This window comes from Schistocerca gregaria, chromosome 3, assembly GCF_023897955.1.
Source record: "Schistocerca gregaria isolate iqSchGreg1 chromosome 3, iqSchGreg1.2, whole genome shotgun sequence".
NCBI lineage: Eukaryota > Metazoa > Arthropoda > Insecta > Orthoptera > Acrididae > Schistocerca > Schistocerca gregaria.
Window position 1 is genome coordinate 549,289,311 of NC_064922.1, and position 23,895 is coordinate 549,313,205.

The window sequence follows — 23,895 nt, forward strand, 5'->3', positions numbered from 1 at the left end:
CATCTTAGCACTACGCTATGTAAATGTCATTCTGGAGCTTCTACTCTCTTTTGTTACTCCACGCTCAAAAACTTTGCACACACATGTCTGCCTTTCTTTCTATTTTATGTTGAAGTTATGGCGAGAAATTACTTCTTGATATAACTTCTGTCCGAGCAGCAAATATTTTTCTAAACGTTACGCTAAACGAAAAGACGTAATTTGTTGGCAGGCAGTTAGCGCTGATTAAAACAACTCACTTCCCGCCAACGTATATAAACACCGTCTAGCGGCAGCACCACGAACTTCCACCACGTGTTCGCGCTGTGGCGGCTCTCCATTGGAACCAAAGTAAGTACTATGATCTTTTGCTAGCAAGTACGCTTTCACAACGATTTACCCGTTGAAGCTGATGACAAATTCTAAAGAGTTTGAAGTATACAAATAAAACAGCTTTTACTTGAAACTGGACACACTGTTGACACCAGATCGGTACCTGCAAACATTCAAGGAAGTATAAAATCGTCAAGAAGAAAATTCTACAACCACATTACACGTCCAATAGCACTGGGGCGTTTCGTTTTAAACAATTCCAAGTAGTTCTTCTGTAACGTGTTTATCTTGCGATTAAGTAGTCATAATTTCTTGTAAAATCATGTCATCAAGGTAGTTCCTTAAATCGGCTGCTGTGTCTCGCATCTTGTGTAACTAGCTTCGCTGATCGTCCACAGTATCTCGCTTGTATCCCTCTGGTTCCCATAGTTTGATGAACTCCGCTACTCAACACTGCAACGTCCGTTAGAATATAGCATACAGGGTGGAAAGTAGTCACCTCGAAGAGTGTTGAGTGCTCAAACTTCGATAATGGCTGACCATAACTTTCTTTACGATCCACCTGAAGCCACATTCTTATGATCACGTACCGTAGAGATAATCGTGAAGATGTACTAGAAACGGAAGTGTTGAAGTCGACATCCTGGTTAATGTTGAAAGCAACCTGGATGAGTGGACGAAAATCATACCCGGGGCTTGGGGGGGTGCTGTGATAAAGTACATGCCCGGAAATCTAAGGCTTGCGAGATCTAATCCCGGTCGGATCTTAAAAACTTCAGTCTGCCTTCACCCCAGCCTCCTTCTCCCAGTAGTATTACTGGGGTAGATTAAGTGCGCGTTTTATATTTGACTGTAATTTCGTGCTTGGGCCACACAAGCTAGAAATAATTTTAAGTTGCCGTCAATTTTCAGTCTTTCAAAAGCCTTTGCAATACTCTTGTCAGACTTAACCGCTGATTTCTTTCTTCTTTTCCCATCGGAATTTATAATTAATCAGACAAACAGGGGGTTATGGTAGTGAGTTTCCTCTGGAAGAACGTTTGCTCATGAGTAAACTTTTGGATGAAATTTTGATATCTTTAGGCTTCGTACTTCAGAGCCGTTATCAGAGCGTGGCACCTTCCACTACATCTCTCCGAATATGCTCCTTATCAGACCAATGGTCCACAAAATAGTCACGGAAGTCATGAAGGTTTAGGCTTTCAGATATACTCTACTAAGTGTACCGCTAACCATCCTGCGTTATTCCCAGGTGAACATGTGCTAGAGAAAAACACATTCATATCCGACAGTGTATTTCTTCATTTTCCTTATAGACAAGAACAAGGGCGTAAAATTGAAACTTGTTTCTACAACCACTGATTACAATGAAAACTGCCACGCATAGTCTCTGTTCTAGGAAATAAATTTTTAGCGATTGGACTATAAGAATTTCCAAGCCCACCATGAGAGACGTAGGTTTCATCTAGGTGCGTTGGTTTTCTTAGCTTTAAAATCATGATTTAGTCGGATGACTGACGAGAGAATGGCACATAGCATGGAGACACAGATGGTTTTTGTAGACTTGCAGAAATGGCACTGCACCACTTTCTAGCTCGTGGAAAGCAACGAATAACCCGAACATTGACAAATGTTAATAAAACTTTCTAGTTGTATACAGATAATACCTGTCATGCTAATCTTGGGAAATTACTATCACAGAAACTTAAGGGTAGCAAAGGACTGAGAGAAGATGCTGTTTAGCGCCTACCTCCTTTAAAATATTTTTGAACGAAGCACTGAAACACTGGAAAAGAGGGGATGTTTTCCGGGTATTCCGACATCTACAATTGCTATGTACACAGTCACAGACGGTGCAGTATGGCACAGAGAAGATGCCTACCAGAGTCTCTGCGGTAAGGCCAACACAAAGAACGGAAGCAAGAGAGTCGCAAACTGATGTGGCCCAACGGCTTAGTGTGAGCTGTTCTGTTGTTTCGTGGATATGGCGACAGCTTACAGAGGCCGAAACTGTATCTCGAAGACCAGGCCAGAGCCGTCAACGTCTGACTTCAGAAGAGAGAACCGTCATTTGACTGTAAGGGCACGAGAGTACCGCCTCAGTACTGCACGGCAACTGGCATGTGAGCTTACAGCATCCACTGGACGTCTTGTATCGAGGCAAACGGTGTGTATAATGCTTCTGCAGAGTGGCTTTTACTGTCGTAGACCTGCTATATGTCTACATCTGACGTATCTTCACAGAAGGGAACGTCTAATGTCATCAACATGCCCTCTGGGTAGTCGAACAGTGGGCCAATGTTGTTCTCAAAGATGAGTCCCGATTTAGACATGAGAGGGATTCTCGATGGATTCGCATCTGGAGGGAACGTGGAACACGATTTCGAGACCCAACCATCGTGCAAAAAGGACCGATATTGAGGAGGATCCCTAATGGTGTGAATAGGGATTGTGTTTACCACTCGAACCTATATTCACGGTATTTTACGGGCGAATCGGGAAGGTTTAACTGCTGTCAAGTATCTTGACGAGATCTTAGGACCTCATTCGCGGTTGTTCTGAGATGCTGTGGGCCCAGACTTCGTACTTATGGACGATGTATTCTTGGAAGCGGAAAATATTGCACGCATAGTGTGGCCTGTTGACTCTGCCGATCTGAATCCCACAGAGCACGGCTGGGATGCACGAGTAGGACGCGTTGCATCGCGTCAGCATCGGCGAACCCCTCTGGCGAGATTGCGAGCATCTGCAGGAAAAATGGGCGTTATTGCCTCAGCACGAGACTGATGACATCGTTCACAGCATGCTCCATCTTTGTCAGGCCTGTATTGCTGCCAGAGGGGGTCACACCCCATACTGAGCACATTAACACCAGTTGTCAGAATGCGTTCAAATTCGTTAAGTTGGAAAAAACGAAAAACATTTTTTGTATACCGTTATGCATGTTGCATTTATTTACGTTCTGAATTCTTTCCATTGCTTCTACTTTACTGTCACTTGTTTACACTGTTTTGTGGCAAAATAAAAGCAACCTTGCAAAATTTCCGTTTGTTGCTTTAATTTTGGACACCAGTGTATGCATCATTCAGAACGAGTTCCCTTCCTAAAGCACCAACAATCAAGTATTCAGACTTTGAAAAGATATTTTCATGCCCCACTACTCATATTGCTCTTTAAGCTCTCTTAACGTATGAGACGCATTCTCTTTTTCCTCGGCTAAGATGACCTGATGGTCGGCAAAACAACATTTCAGCACCTACACTAATTCCACTGTTCGACTACCCAGATGGCATGTTGATGACAGTAGACGTTCCCTTCTGTGAAGATGCGTCAGAGGTGGACATACAGCAGCTCTCTTACAGTAAAGGCCGCTTTGCAGAAGCCTTCTGAACACTATTTGCCTCGAAACAAGACATCCAATGGATGCTGTAAGCTCACATGCCATTTGCTGCGCATTGCTAAGGCGGTACTGTAGTGCTCTTACAGCCAAATGACGGCTCTCTCTTCTGAAGTCACACGCGAACGGCTTTGCCTCTATAAGCTGTCGCCACATCCACGGAACAACAGAACAGTTCACTCTGGGCCGTTGGGCCACATCAGTTTGCGACTCTCTTGCTTCCGTTCTTTGTGTGGCCCTTACCGCAGAGAGTCTGGCAGGCATCTTCCCTGTGCCATACTGCACCGTCTGTGACTGTACATAGCGATTGTAGATGTCGGAATACCCGGAAAACACTGCCTCGTTTCACAGGTGCACTGACATCATCATTGGCGTGGTTGTCCATTGACCGGAAAGCCATCTTCCGAGCTGAACAAGGTTATACAGATATAGGACTGACAGTCTGTGTGATTGTGTCCTGAATTAGATGTAGAACGGGGAAGTAACGGTTTGTTGCTTTAATTTTGGACACCAGTGTAGTAACTGGTGGTTGATAACGCAAATATTTAGGGATTATGATTTAGGATAAAGGTAGAAGTAGAGACAAAATAAAGCACTGAAAAGGAAAGGGAAAGGAGGCAATTAAGCAACTACTCTCCGTTATTTGGAATAAAACGACGCCAAAAATCAGAAAAGGAGGATAAACGAAATTATAGTTGAAAACATTGCTCTGTATGCTGCTGAACTGTGTTAAGTCCCCAGGATCAATAAGAAGAAATTAAAGGCAACGGAAATTGAGTTCTGGAGACGAAGTTGTGAAGCAACAAGAAGAGATAAAATAAGAAATGAAGTATTACGAGAAGGGAGTTACAGAAGATATTGTAGATAAGACTGAAAATAACGGCTAACATGCGTGGTGGTATATTTTGCTATTCAAGATAACAACATGTCCGGCTCCCTTTCTACTCTGTCGATGAAAGGTGGTAGTGTAAGAATCTTAATTTATGATGGTAGTGATAGAGAAAAGACGGCGTACTGCGCCCCATTTTTTTAAAATCTATGAAACGAAATGTAAGCAACGTAACTGAGAAAGTGGGACGGAGGGGGAGTGTTTTACTGGTGGGAAGGAGCCGTTTACAACTCTGATGTGGCGATCTGGGGGTGGCGATGGGCGCTAAGGAAGAAAAGGTCGAGACGTCAATGGCTGTTGATCCGAAAGAAGAAAGAATAGAAGATTGTGTGAAAATAATGCCTTCCTTCCTTAATTACTTCTTGACTTTGGGGTACTAGTGATCTGTCTGTTGACAAGTTTGTTTATTATGAGCTTAAATGTAAATGGGTAATTGATTTCCTGAAAGTGTAAGGGGTACTGTTAAATACATATGGACTTTGAAAAGAGGTGATTACGCGATTTCGTGGCTAGTGGATAGCAAACATAATTTTCCATTATCACAGCTGTCTCCTACGGATGATGAACGAAGTTCAATACAGTTACGAGTGCCACTCCATATTAGGACCACAGTTCACGGACCGACACGAGTACAGAAACAGATTTAAAGGTAAACATAATTATGAATATACGACTGACAGATTACAATCAAGAAACCGGTACGCTGGTTAAGTGCTCTCCGTCAGCGGTAATATTACGGTACATTGATAATTTTTTTGCTTTTTGATCGTCTAACTACAACTGTATGTAACACAATTTTCGTGCCATATTAGTTTCGCGTTTATTCTCTCCAAGGCATCTTCAGTGGCCTGGAATATGAACATATTTTTACTATTTAGTTTACATTTTGGGGCCATGTGCCTATAGGCTATAAACAGTTCTTGTGGTTGGTTTTATTTCCTCCCAACAACTTGTAAGGCAGGCATGACGTATAAACAATTGTCCAAACCGCTTACTCGGAGCTGTCTTTCGCAGTAGTATGTCGCAAGTGGACATCTGGAACAGCCTGTTCTGTGGTTCACAATTTAGACATGGCGGTTATCGCTGAAAGAAAGGGTTTCGGGTTACAACGGTTCTTTTCGCGTCCAGATGAACCTGACTGTTAAAATCGCTCAAAATAACCAGTTTCTGAAGTAACTGATTTTTGGGTTTTTTATTGCTAGTACTTCAGTAATAAACGTAGATTTGGAACTACGCTTGCAAAATTATAATGAAGGTGAAGGAGTACCGAGAACACGATCGATATGGGATTGAGACTACGGCAGAAATCGCTCTCATTGTCTGTAGCAGAGTTGACGAAGGTGAAGGGGATGGGTACGTTTACAGCGAGGGCGAAAGATTACATTTTTATGACTTACCTACACCGTCGGTTATGGATTATATCTGTTTTTCACAGTAAAGCTATCACAAAATTGAGGGTTCAACTATAATGCCAAGTTTATAGCACGTCAATAAAATGATAGATCTGTCAATGAAATTTAATTCCTCTTCCAAGGAAGACTGTGGATGTTTTCTCCTTGAATGGGACAAGTTTGTCGTGCCTTCTCCCGTTTTTAATCTTTTAAAGTAAATGGAACCTTGGATTACATTACTACCACCCTTCGTAAAACACTTCCGAATTAGATATAGCACCGTTCTGCAGCACAACTGATGTGCGAGGACGAAAGCTAGGAACTATCTATAGATCAGGTGGGGGGAAGCCTCGTACATCTACATCTACATGACTACTCTGCAATTCACATTTAAGTGCTTGGCAGAGGGTTCATCGAACCACAATCATACTATCTCTCTACTTTTCCACTCCCGAACAGCGAGCGGGAAAAACGAACACCTAAACCTTTCTGTTCGAGCTCTGATTTCTCTTATCTTATTTTGTTGATCATTCCTACCTATGTAGGTTGGGCTCAACAAAATATTTTCACATTCGGAAGAGAAAGTTGGTGACTGAAATTTCGTAAAAAGGTCTCGCCGCGACGAAAAATGTCTTTGCTGTAATGACTTCCATCCCAACTCGTGTATCATATCTGCCACACTCTCTCCCCTATAACGTGATAATACAAAACGAGCTGCCCTTTTTTGCACCCTTTCGATGTCCTCCGTCAATCCCACCTGGTAAGGATTCCACACCGCGCAGCAATATTCTAACAGAGGACGAACGAGTGTAGTGTAAGCTGTCTCTTTAGTGGACTTGTTGCATCTTCTAAGTGTCCTGCCAATGAAACGCAACCTTTGGCTCGCCTTCCCGACAATATTATCTATGTGGTCCTTCCAACTGATGTTGTTCGTAATTTTAACACCCAGGTACTCAGTTGAATTGACAGCCTTGAGAATTGTACTATTTATCGAGTAATCGAATTCCAACGGATTTCTTTTGGAACTCATGTGGATCATCTCACACTTTTCGTTATTTAGCGTCAACTGCCACCTGACACACCATACAGCAATCTTTTCTAAATCGCTTTGCAACTGATAATGGTCTTCGGATGATCTTACTAGACGGTAAATTACAGCATCATCTGCGAACAATCTAAGAGAACTGCTCAGATTGTCACCCAGGTCATTTATATAGATCAGGAACAGCAGAGGTCCCAGGACGCTTCCCTGGGGAACACCTGATATCACTTCAGTTTTACTCGATGATTTGCGGTCTATTACTACGAACTGCGACCTTCCTGACAGGAAATCACGAATCCAGTCGCACAACTGAGACGATACCCCATAGTTCCGCAGCTTGATTAGAAGTCGCTTATGAGGAACGGTGTCAAAAGCTTTCCGGAAATCTAGAAATACGGAATCAACTTGAGATCCCCTGTCGATAGCGGCCATTACTTCGTGCGAATAAAGAGCTAGCTGCATATACATGCGTACCGTACAATTGGCCACGCCAGAAGGCATCAGGAACGTTGTTGTGTCTGCAATACTGTACAGATTCTTGTGTCAAGTGTCTGATGCAAGTCTATTTACAAATTTGCTGTTATTAAAATAGTGCTACACTACTGGCCATTAAAATTGCTACACCAAGAAGAAATGCAGATGATAAACGGGTATTCATTGGACAAATATATTATACTAGATCTGACATGTGATTACATTTTCACGCAATTTGGGTGCATAGATCCTGAGAAATCAGTACCCATAACGGCCACCTCTGGTTGTAATAACGGCCTTAATACGCCTGGGCATTGCGTCAAACAGAGCTTTGATGGGGTGTACAGGTACAGCTGCCCATGCAGCTACAACACGATGCCACAGTTCATCAAGAGTAGTGATTGGCGTATTGTGACGAGCCAGTTGCTCGGCCACCATCGACCAGACGTTTTCAATTGGTGAGAGATCTGGAGAATGTGGTGGCCAGGGCAGCAGTCGAACGTTTTCTGCATCCAGAAAAGGCCGTACAGGACCTGCAACATGCGATCGTGCATTATCCCGCTGAAATGTAGGGTTTCGCAGGAATCGCATGAAGGGTAGAGTCACGGGTCGTAACACATCTGAAATGTAACGTCCACTGTTCAAAGTGCCATCAATGCGAACAAGAGGTGACCGAGACGTGTAACCAATGGCACCCCATACCATCACGCCGGGTGATACGCCAGTATGGCGATGACGAAAACACACTTCCTATGTGCTTCACCGCGATGTTGCCAAACACGGATGCGACCATCATGATGCTGTAAACAGAACCTGGATTCATCCGAAAAAATGGCGTTTTGCCATTCGTACACCCAGGTTCGCCGTTGAGTGTACCATCGCAGGCACTCCTGTCTGTGATGCAGCGTCTAGGTTAACCGCAGCCATGGTCTCCGAGCTGATAGTCCATGCTGCTGCAAACGTCGTCGAATTGTTCGTGCAGATGGTTGTTGTCTTGCAAACGTCCCCATCTGTTAACTCAGGGATCGAGACGCGGCTGCACGATCCGTTACAGCCATGCGGATAAGATGCCTGTCATCTCGACTTCTAGTGATACGACTCCACTGGGATCCAGCACGGCGTTCCGTATTACCCTACCGATCCTACCGATTCCATATTCTGGTAACAGTCATTGGATCTCCACCAACGCGAGCAGCAATGTCACGATACGATAAACCGCAATCGCGATAGGCTACAATCCGACCTTTATCAAAGTCGGAAACATGATGGTACGCATTTCTCCTCCTTACACGAGGCATCACAACGTTTCACCAGGCAACGCCGGTCAACTGATGTTTGTGAATGAGAAATCGATTGGAAACTTTCCTCATGTCAGCAAGTTGTAGGTGTCGCCACCGGAGCCAACCTTGTGTAAATGCTCTGAAAAGCTAATCATTTGCATATCACAGCATTTTCTTCCTGTCGGTTAAATTACGCGTCTGTAGCATGTCATCGTCGTGGTGTTGCAATTTTAATGGCTAGTAGTGTAATTAGTTTTCCTAGTGTCAGAAATAATCCAGTACTTCCAAGCAACGAGAAATTACGAATTAACAACCGCGCGAGGTGGCGCAGTGGTTAGACACTGGACTCGCATTCGGGAGGACGACGGTTCAATCCCGCGTCCGGTCATCCTGACTTAGGTTTTCCGTGATTTCCCTAAATCACTCCAGGCAAATTCCGGGATGGTTCCTCTGAAAGGGCACGGCCGACTTCCTTCTCCATCCTTCCCTAATCCGATGAGACCGATGGCCACGCTGTCTGGTCTGCTTCCCCAAACAAGCAACCAACGAATAGACATTACCCGTTTTTTTTGTGGAACGTTTTATTTAAAAACCAAAAATTTAGCACTGCTGCCATGGAAAACTGATAGGCCAGCTGTTTTACCCGGTTATTAGTAAAAAATGAAAGAAACCTATTATAACCCAGAACAAAGAATGGCGAAAAATACTGGTTATTAGGAACTAAAACACCGGTATCGGTTTCAACCAGTAGGTCTTTCCCATCCCTATCAGTACAGGAGATGCTTTGCGCTCTGCAGAAGTGTCAACACTCTCCACCTCCACGCAAGCGTCGCGTGCTCCACACAAAACCCTTTGGTTCCGAATTGTTGGCCCTCCGCTCCAGGCTGTGACGGTGCAGTGCGTGCGCTGCGGGGGCGGCAGATGAGGCGCATTCCGGCAGCAATTAGTGGCTGGAGCCTGGAGGCTGGAGGCTGGAGGCTGGGGCCTGCTACGGGGTTACGTGTCAAGGCTGGCCGGGCCGCGCTTCTGAGTCAGTGGCGAGCCCAGCGCCCCCAGCCGAGCACGCGACGAGGAATGCGTTGCGAAAATGACGCTGTCGGCGCACTTAAGGCTTTACGCCGAGGTAAGAGGTTAAGTACCACAGAGTTAGGGAGCCCGTCGTCTTACGTTTCTGCAGACACCAGCGCTGTACCACGTCGCTATCGTTTGGGAGAGTCAGCATAAAAGAGCTGCAATGTTGAAAGTAACAAAAGAGCCGTTTTGCTGCACTTGAGTTTGAATACCACGGTGCTTTAGTACACACATTTATTCGGATACGCTACGATCTTGCGTAACCAGACGCGAGAACCGACTCTCATGAGCGCTATCTAACATGCAGTGTGGAATCTCAAACGCGATACAACTTGTAATTTTTCGCAGGCCCATTGTACTGCCACAGCAGGAATTTACAGAGAATGGCACTAAAAATCCGTGATCTGCTGGCGACTGCATCCTGCACATGAACATACATTTTTCTTTTTTTTTTTTTTTTTGTCACCGCGAACCAGTGTTGGGCGTGCTCAGAAGAAATGTAGCAACGCAATAGAAGAAAATTTTGGGCCGCATCCTTGTCAGGGTACTGATAACCGAGAGATGCATTTCTGCCTCTATTCGGTGATTTATTAGTACAGGAACATTTGAATTGGAGCAGATCAAGTAATTTACTACAGACAGAGATATAAGATGACACAGAAGTTAAGGTGGAGGATCAGATTAGTGTTTAACGTCCCTTCGACAACGAGGTCATTAGAAACGGAGCACAAGTCCGGATTAAGGAAGGATGGAGAGGGAAATCGAACGTGCCCGTTCAAAGGAAGCATCCCGGAATGTGCTTGAAGCGATTTAAGGAAATCATGGGAAACCTAATTCAGGATTACCGGGCGCGGGTTTTAACCATTGTCCTCCCGAACGCAAGTCCTATGTGCTGACCACTGCGTCATCTCGCTTGTTGTAGTTAAGGTATTTAAATTTAAATTTTAATAATCAACAGCCTCAGTTGCACCGTTTACCTAGAATTTACCTAGGTTTCAGTCGGGATGACCCAACCTTCCACAGACTAACAGTAACTACCGTTTGTCCATAGTGGACATCTTCAAGCTAAAATTACAAATCCATAAATTATGGTCAGACTGTAAAACTTATCTGAAACTGCCTCGGTCCCACTTCGCGACTGCGATGCGACAGCCACGAGTGCTGTACTGTCTGGCACATATACAGCTAACACATACTTACGAGAAAAGCACAATTTTATTTTTTTTTATATCATAAGACGGCATGTCTTGTATATGAGTATAATCAGTTTAAATAAAACTTTCTTAAAATTTGCATGTGACTTGATTATCTTTTATTACAGTAAAAGTAAAGGGAGCTCAAGATATCTTTAGCGCCCCCTCCTTGAGGTTTTTCTGTATCTGCCACTGGCTGCGAAACATAGGCGTTGGGAGATTAACTGTCACTGATCTACAATAAGGAGTGCTCGTATTGTACTAACATTGTCCTGAGTCACTCCGCGAGCTGGACACGTTACTGTGCGGCTTTGGCCAAGAGATATACACGTGCTGCTGACATCCGATTCGCACAGACTACGCGCAGCAACCCTTTTGCGGCAGCTTCACTTCCGTACACTAGTGTGCAAAAGAATCATTCGTGAAAACCACGTGGGATATCGACGTAACTTGTTAAATAATGCACAGCTCTAATTGCTCAACATCGTTTGTACAGTGTACCATACGAGTCTGTTAGGATGAAGACAGTGTGTGTCATTGTAGAAAAACTATTTGACTACCTGCCTCCTTGCAAACCGCACAAATTACATATACTATGTGATCAAAAGTATCTGGACACCCCCCAAAACATACGTTTTTCATACTAGGTGCATTGTGCTGCCACCTACTGCCAGATGCTCCATATCGGATACCTCAGTAGTTGTCAGACGTCGTAAGAGAGCAGAATAGGGCGCTCCGTGGAACTCACGGACTTCGAACGTGCTCATGCGATCGGTTGTCACTTGTGTCATACGTCTGTACACGAGATCTCCACACTCATAAATTCCCTAGGTCCACTGCTTCCAATGTGGTAGTGAAGTGGAAACGTGAAGGGACACGTACAGCACAAAAGCGTACAGGCCGACCTCGTCTCTTGACTGACAGATACCGCCGACAATTGAAGAACGTCGTAATAGGCAGACATCTGTCCTGACCATTACACAGGAATTACAAGCTGCATCAGGAGCCACTGCAAGTACTACGACACGTAGGCAGGAGATGAGAAAACTTGGATTTCATGGTCGAGCGGTTGCTCATGAGCCACACATCACGCCAGTAAATGCCCGATGACGCCTCGCTTGGTGTAAGGAGCGTAAACATTGGACGATTGAACAGTGGGTAAACGTTGTGTGGAGTGACGAATCACGGTACAAAATGTGGCGATCCGATTGCAGGGTGTGGGTATAGCAAATGCCCGGTGAATGTCATCTGCCAGCGTGTGTAGTGCCAACAGTAAACTTCGGAGGCGGTAGTGTTGTGGTGTGGTCGTGTTTTTCATGGAGGAGGCTTGCACCCCTTGTTGTTTTGCGTGGCACTATCACAGCACAGGATTACATTGATGTTTTAACCACCTTCTTGCTTCCAACCGTTGAAGAGCAATTCGGGGATGGCGATCGAATCTTTCAACACGATCCGACACCTGTCATAATGCAAGTCCTGTGGCGGAGTGGTTACACGACAATAACATCCCTGTAATGGACTGACCTGCACAGAGTCCTGACCTCAATCCCAAAGAACACCATTGGGTTGTTTAGGAATGCCGACTTCGGTAGCTCTCCTCAGTGCAGCACTCAGTGAAGAATAGGCTGCCATTTCCCAAGAAACTTTCCAGCATCTGACTGAACGTACGCCTGCGAGAGTGGAAGCTGTCATCAAGACTGAGAGTGGACCAATACCATATTGAATTCCAGCAGTAGCGATGGAGGGCGCCTCGAACTTGTAAGTCATTTTCAGCCAGGTGTCCGGATACTTTTGATCACTAGTGTATGATCCCATCATTAATATATCATTTGTCAATCAGATGACGTATTTAAAAAGAAATCGACGTGTTTCATCTTCTAAGTATGAGATTGTCCTGGAAAGTATTCCCTCCGATTTTTTTTAATGTGAAGTCTCTTAATGCTTTCTAAACAAACGATATTAATATTCTTCATGTCTATATACATAGTGTGTCCCAGTTTCGTGGACTGCTGGTGCGAAATTCAAACTGCAATGCGATCCAGTGGCGAGATGAAGCTACGACTACCGTTTAGAAAGGCAAAGCCCTCGCATCGCATTTGCAGATGGCTGATTGAATAGAACAGTACGTGTCTGACACAGGTTGGATTATGGCGGTGGAGCAGCGAGGCAAAATCAAGTTTTGTGTTACATTTTGTGTTTTTGGGCGAGAATTTTCGATTTAAACATAAATACCTAGTGGCAGGATCCTGGTCGTTCCTTCATGACATCTTCGCAGCTCACAAAGCGCAGATCGTAATCGAGATTTTGGCCAGCAAACGATCGCAGTTCTGGATCACTCGGCACATTCTTCGGATTTGGCTCCAGCTGTCTTCAGCATGTTGGCAATGAAAAGAAACCATTACGATGCACTTAAGGACATCCAAGAAAATTATACTGCAGTACTACATGCAGTTTCAAAAGAAGAACAACAGTAACTGTTTCAAAACTCTTTTAAAACGATTTCCGCTGTGTAGTGAATGAGGGAGACACTCTTTCGAATACATATAGCGACCCAGTGAACATAATCGTGACTTTTATTTTTCGTAGTTACATTCATAACGGAACTGGGACACACTGTGTATTTATTTTTCAACAGTCTCCCTGGTGATGAACACGTATGTGTCAACGAAAAACCAGTTTGTTGATACCGTCACTGTAGAATGTTTGACTTTGTTGATGGAGCCACACCCCCACCTCTGCTTGTATTTCTTCATCACTATAAAAGTGTAGTTTTCGAAGGTGTCTGGAAGTTCGGATAGGACCAAGTTGTGACCTCACGGAGAATGATCGACGAAAGTGAACCCAAGGAGTCGGATTCTTCCAGATGTTGCAGCACTTCAGTGTTGTCTGGTGCTGTCAAGCTGAAAGAGAGCGTACTCTTTGTGCAGACGAACTCTTCGAATCCGAAACTCAATTACAGCTCTCTGATTCTCATACACCGACATAATTACGTTACACTCTTTCATGTTACTTTCTACGGTTTGGAGCCCTCTAGTGGCTGAGGACTGGAAAAATATAAGCGTGAAGAATAAATACGCAAGTTGGTAACGTCTGTGTTATTTAAAAAGCTTTAAGCGTTTGCACAAAAAAAATTCGGAGACATTATTTTTCAGCATGTCCTTGTAGAGAAACAGAGACGAAATAATGTGGCTACAGCAGCGTGAGGTATACTATCCAACTGTTCTCTGTCACTCACGAAGTCACTAGCATTGTACAGCATCTCACTGAAGGGTTTGATAGTACTTATCGGGGTAACGTAATTATATTCCATAACTGAGCACTGAAATAATATGTTAAATTACGAATCAACTTTGTTGTTTAATATTTTCTTTCACGTCATCGGGAACTTCGAAACTTTGTCTATTTAGCTTGATGCTACAAATCCCTTGATGCTCCTGGCTGTCGGCGCAGCGTCATTTATTACATAATCATTATTTAGCAGATTGTAAAAACATTACGAATATATTAGAACCTACTTTAAAGTAATTTCTCTCATGTTCCTTCGCCAGCGCCAAATAAGACTTAAAAATGTTTCCAGATTCAGGTTGTCTATGCAGTTGAAAAGCTATACACAATGAAGATGTACTGATATGTTCCACTGAAATAATGTCACAGATTTCCCCATTTATTAAGACACACACATGGTGGTATCTCCAGTCAGAACTCAGTGACGTGTTATGGGTATTGCAGGCAACAGGCCATGAAAATTAAACGCGTCTTAGCCATCTGAGATTTGCAACAGTCAACCTATATGCGTGTATTTGCTGGAATCGAAGTGATATTCTACTGAGGAAGTCCCGCAAACATCCTACATCTAAACAAATACCCTGCAAGCTGCAGCACAGTGCAAAGTTGTGCATACACCGTGTTATCACGAATCACTTATGCACCACAGATCTTCTCACAATTCACTACAGCCTTCTTGTAGACAACTGTGAATTTAGATCAACGAAGTTCCGAAACTTGTCATATCGTTGAACTAACCTGGTGATGAATATGTGAATCTGCTTTCGTGTTGTTCTCTGAATGACTAGGCTGCACTTACTAGGCAGCAAGATTGTCTCAGGCGTTAACGGTAATAGATCTGAACATCTTTATTCCACTTGTCGGCCTTTGCATGGTCGAGGTTCCACCAACATCAAAAGAAGCTCTTTTTACTCGATGTATATTATGGAAACAGAGGTGCAGTATAGCTGTCCAGAAACGTCGCAATCACTTTGTTAAGTCTTTTAATGACTGGCACATCTCAGGGCGTATTCACAGTCTTCGTTAAATACTTCTTGGAAAACTGTTAAGGTGATATCGGCGAAGATCACTGCACGATGGGGTGTTTACCAATTAAAACAATATTAATGGTTGGACGTGGAACGGCGGTGTTCCATGAATGGAGGTTAGAAAGGCAAGCAAAATACAACACCCCATCCTGACGTGCTGGTATGACACACTGTAACCGATGCTACTGCAACATACGCGAAACACCGGTAGATGTCCAATGGACACACAGATCACAGGGAAAGCATACGAACAGTGTCATTCGCGGGCTGGCGGAATCGCTTAGGGATTTTCAAGTTAATTATCACGTGATGAGTATACATTAATACACTGGTTTTATCATAAAAAGTTTATTTGTTTAGTGTGTGTTTTTCTCATACTAACTTTAAAGCGCGAACTTACTTCTGTGTCAAGGACACTGCACTATGTGCTAAGAACCTCTAATCCAATCACAAATCTAGTTTGATATTTTTGTATTTTATTCCTATGGAGACAGGGTTGAACTGTATCAAATGGTTCAAATGGCTCTGAGCACTATGCGACTTAACTTCTGAGGACATCAGTCGCCTAGAACTTAGAACTAATTAAACCTAACTAACGTAAGGACATCACACACATCCATGCCCGAGGCAGGATTCGAACCTGCGACCGTCGTGGTCGCTCGGTTCCAGACTGTAGCGCCTAGAACCGCACGGCCACTTCGGCCGGCCTGAACTGTATCAACATAGGCACGTTTATGTACCATTTTCTGGGTATTGCGGGAGAAAATAGCAGGCTGAGTTCCACACAATCAATGTTTGTTGAAACATTTCCATATTCTGTCTCCAGAAAGGGCATAAGTTGTGTTCCAAAATTACACAGCCTACTGAAGCTGTCAATTTAAACTTTTACTTCTGCACTCCAACCCGATAACTGTTCAAACAATATCCTCGAGAAAGTTAGAGAACGGGTCAGCAGTGAAATATGGTTTGCTGAACACACGTCAGAACTCATGACATGAATGAAGTGATGAATTTTAAATCTGTCTTACAGTACCACAGAGATACGTTGCAGACGTACATATAAGCGCTGTGTAGCCACCAGACGTTGTTTTCGTTGACAAAACTGCTTCACAGAGAAGACTTAATGAACGGAAGTACAGAGCACTTCATCGCAAGTTCCGTATCAGATTAATATGGCTGCTAAGACATCTGTGAGAGAGCACCTCAGAACACAATGACGAATTCAGCAGGGTAGATTAATACTATGGACTACACTAATTCCCCTTGTACTACAAGGAGTAGATATTCTTTTCATGAGTGACTGTACTATTCGTTTAGTAACACTGATTTGCGCTGTAAGTATGTCACGGTGTAATGGAAACAGGATTCGATGTGATGAGAAGGTTAGCGATGCGTTGTTAAATGGTTTCTCATATAAATTGTTAAGTTGTAACGTTATACAGAAGACGTGCAGATTTCCAATCATCACTAACCCCTGCGTTCAGGCTTTCATAACATCAAGAATACATTGGAGGGAGACACATGGTGCTGCTCCAGATTTCGAGCTTCTGCTATCCGCAATGTCTACACCATTATCGTTAAATATGTTGTTATACGATTGTCATCAGAAGGAGAGTTTAAGGGTTTTTTTTGCTTGAATTAACGATTTGCTGACTTGAAAGTGATGCTGTCACATTATGATTGACATCAGTTGTATTATAATCCGTTCATCATAACCTGAATAACAATATAAGAATAAACCTGATGTAAACATTGTACTATGTATTCTTCCGCGTTTGCTGGAACGTAGGCCGGCCGCGGTGGCCGAGCGGTTCTAGGCGCTACAGTCTAGGACCGCGCGACCGCTACGGTCGCAGATTCGAATCCTGCCTCGGGCATGCATGTGTTTGATGTCCTTAGGTTAGTCAGGTTTAAGTAGTTCTAAGTTCTAGGGGACTGCTGACCTCAGAAGTGAAGTCCCATAGTGCTCAGAGCCATTGGAACCATTTGCTGGAACCTCATTGGATTTCCGTTTCACGTGAGACTGCAGCCCAGCTGTCTCGAGTACATGTCAGGTACGATAATAAGGGTACTCTTGTGTTGTGCGTTAAGCGCACGTCGACGTAGCGATAATACGGGACAATAGCTTTATCTGCGCATTTAACTTGGACAACACCGGCAGCAGCTGGTACAGCTAGTCTGCAGTGACATGGCCAGCTGCAGTTCACACGTAAAAAGAGACGGGCAGAGGACCAATGCAGCTTCGAATGTCATTTAATTTTTGAACAGAATGAAATAATACACTGCAAAACTCCCACGTTACCGTTCTTAGCTAACGTACTATTGTAATTAAAAACAATAATGATGAAAATTTTTGACTTAATCACAGGGTAATTTTTCTGCATAAGCTGTGTGTAACGTAAGAGAGCACTGAAGGGTTTCACCGTCTAGTTAAACATTGAAGCCACTGAAAGTATTACTTACAGTCATTCGTCTGGCAATCTCCTAGCTCCTTCCTTATCCGAATCCGAGAAATACATTTCAGTTCCGTACGTGTCGGCTGCTACGTTGATAACGAGCCTATCAACAACAGAATCCATGAAGCCAACCAAGTGCAACATTTCCTTTCTTCTTTTATGACGAACCGTTTCATGTCCCGCCAGCGTTCAGCAGTACCGTGCGAAAAAGCTGATTGCATTAGTTCCAGTACGTCTGGCAGCTTAACAGTCTTGTTGCTTCTCTGGCCAAATCCCGCAGCTTGGCTCCAGATCAGTTCTGTTCGGTTCATATTTTAGTGGTACAGTAGCAAATGTAAAAATGCAACATTTGCATGATGTGCTCGATGATGTGACAATGATTGTTTTTCATGTTTCTACGATACTAATATACCTCTGTGGTATAAAACGATGGACATAGTCCAAATAAAGAGGATTTGGTTTTTCATTTTTGCATTAAAAATTAAATTGTTATGTTTTCTTAATTTAAACAACTTCTAGGAACAGTCTTTCATAAAACATCGATAATTATTGAAATGGAAACAGCAATTTCGCGTCCAATATGTAATTAGAAACAATAAGACGAGCTGGCCGCTGTGGCCGAGCTGTTCTAGGCACTTCAGTCCGAAACCGTGCTGCTGCTACGGTCGTAGGTTCGAATCCGGCCGCGGGCATGGATGTGTGTGATGTCCTTAGGTTAGTTAGGTTTAAGTAGTTCTAAGTCTAGGAGACTGATGATCTCAGATGTTAAGTCCCATATTACTTAGAGCCACAAGAACACGTGCATTATTCATAAAAATGATGATGAGTTTTATAATTACGAGATATAGGTATTTCAAACTGAACGAGAAAAAAAATTATAGTCGGGAGAATTGAACCAAAGCACTAACGACAGCATCTGGTTCAACATGCCCTTATGCTACCAAATGCACTATACATTCAACGTGAATTTGTAAGTCACTGCGCCGTTATATACAACGCAGGGAAACTTTAAAGCCGATTATTACGAAAAACAGCCTATTTCTTCCCACTTTTTAGCCGTGTTCCACGCGCGTGTTTCATTGTGGAACAGAAAGCAGCCTCAGCCATCTTCATACTGCGCACGCTGCACAACGCTGCAGAGGTTGTGACTGTACACCATTTTGCCGGCCGCTGTGGCATTGCGCTTCTAGGCGCTTCAGTCCGGACCCGCGAGACTGCTACGGTCGCAGGTTCGAATCCTCTCTCGGACATGGATGTCTGTGATGTCCTTAGGTTAGTTAGGTTTATGTAGTTCTAAGTTCTAGGAGACTCATGGTCTCAGATGTTAAGTCCCATAGTGCTCAGAGCCATTTGAACCATTTTTTTGTACACCATTTTTGAAATAAAAACTACGTAGCTAAAGCGTGATTAAGAAAAACGTTGATAGCTGTTAATACATTTGAATGTGTTGAAGCTTCATTTGACGTAACTTAGTAATTAGACATCGACTACATAAGTAGGACCTACTTCCAAGAGCGTAACAACACCAGTGTACGTGTGCTACGGCTTTTGACCAATCAATGCGTTAGTGTTTGTTTACGTCAGGTTTATTCTTATGATGAACGGATTATAGAATCCAGCACAAATAACTGCAATGTTCAAGTCTGTCTCTCTCTCTCTCTCTCTCTCTCTCTCTCTCTCTCTCTCTCTCACACACAGTCTCTCATGCTGGCAGTGTTACTGGATTACTATACAATCCGTGACTATCCAAGAACAATGAATATATATATATATATATATATATATATATATATATATATATATATATAAAAGACAGTGCAATCACATTCAGTTTGCCATATTGCAATAGTTTCCAAATAATTGTCTATTGTACATGCTAAACTCAGCATGTATGTCATCTTACACATAGGCCGCCATGAAATCATCCACCTAGGAACCAACACACAGGCAATGTTGCATTACATTTCTCACAATGTAACTGAACACATTTTTCACATCTTCACTTACTGGATTATTCGCTTAGCAGTAAAATATATCGCATCAGACAGTTGATGACGTACAGTGTTTTGTTGAAACAGCGTTTCTAACGTAATATAACTGTTTAATACATGAAACAAATATAAGTAAAATAAATAACTAGACTAATAATGAATCCTTTGATATTATAATTAGGTATGTTGAAAATGCTCTCACAGCACATTGTGTAAAGCTTATTTTCAAAAAATTGTACTTCAGAAACCAGCTTTATTACACACAGTTGTGTTTAGCTTGAAAGCTTTTTTAATTTATGGTGTAACAAAAATTTTAATTTAAAAATTAATTCACAAGGATGGGATCTTTTAAAACACTGGAAGTTATTACAAAATTCTATTATACAATTTACAAGAATGTTAATAATATACCAACTTTAATACGAGAAACTTTTTGTATACGGCATCATTTTGAAGATATTCCCTCCAAACCCAATATGTCAAATTACTTTTCAGGATGAGTTTTGCACCTTATAAGTGAAACTGGGCGCAAGCAAGAATATGCGTTCTTTATTATTCTGCACCCTTTACACACTCGTCAAGTTATCGACATTTCGGGATGTCAGGTTACCTTCCATTCGGAAAGTGGGTACACTCAGCGACTGTTATGTGCCTTACAAATTATAGAGTGCAGCAATCAGTCGTCCTTTTTTTGGTTTTATTACGCAAATCCAGATTGCGGTTAGTAGATAGCCATTCTTAATGCACTATTTTCTGTTCTCAGTGCATGTAAGTCCCTGCTGTTCGGCCGTCAGTCACAGTTCTTTGAATACTACTGATACAGAAGCACATCTGTCCGCCCATTTTTGCTATCTATCTTCTCAAGTCTCCCTAACTCATAGCTAATTTAACATGGGAGGATGAGGAAATTGTGTTTCTTCGTAAACTTGCGTTTTCAAATGAAACAATAAGTTTACTGTTACCAGCCACTTTTTATGAACATCTACAATGCGTTTCGAAGGTTTAAAACGCCATCATCAGATGGATTTACATGCGTTATTACGAAGATGTGTGTGTTGTGTTACGATTTTGGTGTAACTTGTGGCAGTATCTAGTGGAGAAACGAACACATTGTCTCAGATCATGTTTTTTTTTTTGGGGGGGGGGGGGGTTTCGACTAATAACTAAATGTATATCTAACGGAGAAAATAGAACAAGTAAAATAGAATACCTCCACTGGTCACAGGTGCCTTTCTCTGCCGTAAAACATCACATGTAAACTATTACATTTTCCAAACAATGATGGGGTCTGGAAATTACTAGGTACATAGAACACGTACGAAAACAGAAACATCTCGAAGTAGAAAAATATTTAACGTAATAGTACTATCATTTCGCAATAAATTTTAAAGAATTCAGGACATTTTTGTTGGAGTTGCTGAATACATGCGTTGGAATAAATATTTCAGATGGTATATAAATCCGATTCTGTCAAGTTTATACAGCTTAAATTTCATACTCGCTGGTATAATGTTGCAAACTTTAAGTACAATATTTATGTTGACAACAGTCGTAAAATTATATATTAATAACAATTTTGGCTGGGATGCAGAGAGCCGGCCAGAGTGCCCGAGCGGACCTAGGTGCTACAGTCTGGAACCGCGCAACAGCTACGGTCGCAGGTTCGAATCCTGCCTCGGGCATGGATGTGTGTGATGTCCTTAGGTTCGTTAAGTTTAAGAAGTTCTCACTTCTAGGGGACTGATGCCCTCAGAAGTTAAGTCCTGTAGTGCTCAGAGCCATTTGAACCATTTGGGATTCAGAGACAAAGATGAAAGGATGGAAGCAGAGGGAGAGAGAGAGGAAGAGTGAGAAATGGAGAGAGAGGGAGAGAGAAAAATTCAGATGCAGAGAGTGGAAGTAGTGGGTAAATTTTTTCCAAAGCAGCGGGTTCGTTAGATTGTATCTGTTACATGTAATATTGAACAAAAGGTGGGAGTAATACATTGGTTAATGGTTTAAAAATATGTATATAGTCGTACAGTTTATGTATGGTAACATAACTATTTGTGGTTAATACGAAGGTATACAGGCGCGCTCGCGCGCATTGCAAGGTTAATAACGTACGCTGTTGCCGAAAACAGAGATGATACTATTGTAAATGCCGTTTTTGTCATTCAGATTGTTTTCTTTCGTGTTTTTATATCTGTAGTGTTACAAGGATGCCTAGTTTCTTGCCTTTATGATGTATGTGTAGAATGCTGATAGTTGCTTTTTTGAGACGCTATTTTGTTTCTTTAAGTTGGGTACCTATTGCTGACGTGTTCCTGTCTCTTTGTTTTTTGTTTTTTAGTGCTGTCATGTATCCTTTGAATCGAATCTCAAATGATCTACGTGTCTCGTCTGTGTAGAAACACAGTCCAAACATTCAATTTTGTAACACCTGTATGATAAAGTGGATTTCGTGTGTTGCTGTTGTGCGTTATATTCCGTCCAAGATTGCTGTTAGCAGTAAAGAGTATCTTTATGCCTTTTAATTTGAAGATATTGGCAGTAAGAATAGAAATATTACCTAGAAATGGGAATGTATGGAACATGTTATTTGCTTTTAGTTTTTGCTTTTTCACTGTTCAGTGTTTTAGAGTGTCTACTATGGAGTTGTTATAACCATCTGCAATAGCTGTTTGTTTTGTTGTTTCAATTTCTTATTCACATTTATCTTCAGAGAGCGGTAGTTGGATACTTCAGTTGTTCATGTAGCGGAACGCTGCCACTTCGTGAGCTACAGGGTCCAGGAAGAGAAGTGGTAGACTTGCGATAAATTTCAAGCTGGTCTCTATCATTCTTTATTCTAATTGTAAGAATTGCTTTCTGTTATGCCGTGAATTTTACATTTCCATGTCAGTTGTTGACTAATTGGTCCAACTTATTGATGTCATCTTTTGTGCCACTCATTAAAAATGATAGCATCATCTACATATCCGTAATAGTAGATGATTTTTTTTTTTTGAGTTGGTGGCGACTGAAATTCAGGACTGTGTCTTCTGAATCGTTTATAAATATTTCAGCTAGCAATCCGGAAAGATTTGAGCCCATTACTGGGCCATCCATTTGTTTGCAGAGTTTATTGTTGAATTTGAAATAGTTGTGCGAGAATGTGAATTCGAGTAGATCCATTAGGTCAGTAACGTGATTGGAAGTGATTCTTTGTAGGTTGGCATTTTTTGTGGTCTGATTAAGACTTTCTAGTACTTCTATTAGTTTCGTCGTTATACTTTTCTTTGTTGTTGTGGTATTTCTATTAGTTTGATCTTAATACCTTTCTTTGTTGTAAAAAATTATCACATTGTAAATCATATGAAGAAATTTCCGTTGGAAGATATTCCGGAAGAGACGAATGTGCCGTTTGAAGTCTTCACATGACCTTTGCTGTTCTTCAGAGGCTGGTCGTGCCATTATCACTGTTTCAGAGACTGTGGGTATGTTTACAATAGCGTAGTGAAGACGGTTTGCTGCTGATAACTTTAATTTATAAGACTTCTCTGTTCAGTTTGGACAGAACTCGTGATGTGATACCTCATCGCTAAGCATTTTATGAAAAAAAAGTGGATCACATTTCTCTTGTAATGAAATCCCAATTTTGCACTTTTCTTTGAACTGACAGTTGGCAATAGGCCTCTTAGGCATTCTATTTTAGTTGTGGAAGCTTTACTGGCCTATAATTGCAAGTCAGTCACAATGTTTTTTTTAAATTTACACTTATTCATCATTTTATCAACTGTGAGCCCATTTAACATGCTATGACACTCGATTTCAAATATGACAAGTGCTTTGTGCTGACGCCAAGTCAAATCAACGTAATTTTATAGGAAATAGTAGTGAACAATACGTTTTTGTGTTGACGCCAAGTCAAATCAACGTAATTTTATAGAAAATAGTAGTGAACATTAGTCTTTCGTATTTCTAAAAGTTTTACCTTCAGGTCCTACATACTACTAATTGTCAGTAATTACTTCATAAACTGATTTCAGCAATCTTGAATACTTAAATGAAAGAATTTTTCAAATATAATTTTTATAAATCTGTCATTTCAAGCCTTATGTCTCA